Source organism: Aptenodytes forsteri, unplaced genomic scaffold, assembly GCF_000699145.1.
Source record: "Aptenodytes forsteri isolate BGI_AS27 unplaced genomic scaffold, ASM69914v1 Scaffold127, whole genome shotgun sequence".
NCBI lineage: Eukaryota > Metazoa > Chordata > Aves > Sphenisciformes > Spheniscidae > Aptenodytes > Aptenodytes forsteri.
Window position 1 is genome coordinate 189,426 of NW_008794711.1, and position 831 is coordinate 190,256.

The window sequence follows — 831 nt, forward strand, 5'->3', positions numbered from 1 at the left end:
GAACGAACCCATCCCCGAAGAGGATCCACCGTCCGTGAGCGAAACGGTCCGTGACCGCCTGCTGCCGTGCCATGCCGAGCGGTGCACGCGTGTGGGGGACACACAGGGGTGTTCAAGAATAGGTTTTGGCAAAGCCCAGGGAAAACGTGCTTTCTGTGAGCGCAGCTGCGTGCCAAGGTACGGTGAATCCAGCGAGGAATGACTGAAAGGAAGGGCTGAAAGTTTGTTTAAAGAACTTTGTTGGATTTTTAGGTTGTATTAGTTAATTGTGAGAGAATAAGCAGCTATGATCGGCCTTTGGTAAGTGACTTTCTGGTCCAAAATTGGCAGGACTATAATCATACTAAGGGGGGAAAAGACACGAACTGGAACCTCTTCATCTTGCTGAAATTGCAAATGTGTCTCCTCCCTCCCCAGGGAGACACTTCCTTGTCTAACAGCCCTGAATGCCGGCAGCGGCTGCCATCTCCAAAATCAAGAGCTTCCACCTCAAATATAATGTGATCAAAATAGCCGCATTACCTCTAACTTTTTCCTGCAGCCCTTTTTCTGGAAGGTTACTCGGGAGCGGGCTAAATTTGCAATTTCTTCATGGCTTGTGGGACTCGGGCGGTGGGGGGAAGAAGGCTTTTTGTGTTTTACTGGGCTCTGTGGTGGAAGCTGGTCTGGAGGGGGCTGTTTCTAAGCCCTACGTGTGGTAACCCATGCTGCTCCTTCCAGGGGCTGATAAAGCGATGCCAGCAGCTGGGACACGGACAGCGGGGCCTCATCACCCTGGAATGTGCTGCAATGGTAAGAAGAAAAGTACTTAATTAAAAAAAAAAAAAGTGT

At 50.1% G+C, this 831-nt stretch overlaps 1 protein-coding gene across 1 annotated transcript in view; it reads left to right on the plus strand.

Annotated features, from left to right (window-relative positions):
- Nucleotides 1-285: 285 nt before the first annotated feature.
- Nucleotides 286-831, plus strand: part of NFU1 (NFU1 iron-sulfur cluster scaffold) — a 19,157-nt gene continuing 18,611 nt past the window's right edge. Inside the window, exons 1-2 of the mRNA XM_009273788.2 lie at nt 286-300; nt 721-792. The gene's annotated coding sequence lies outside the window, so the exon portion shown is untranslated. The remainder of the gene's footprint in view (nt 301-720; nt 793-831) is intronic.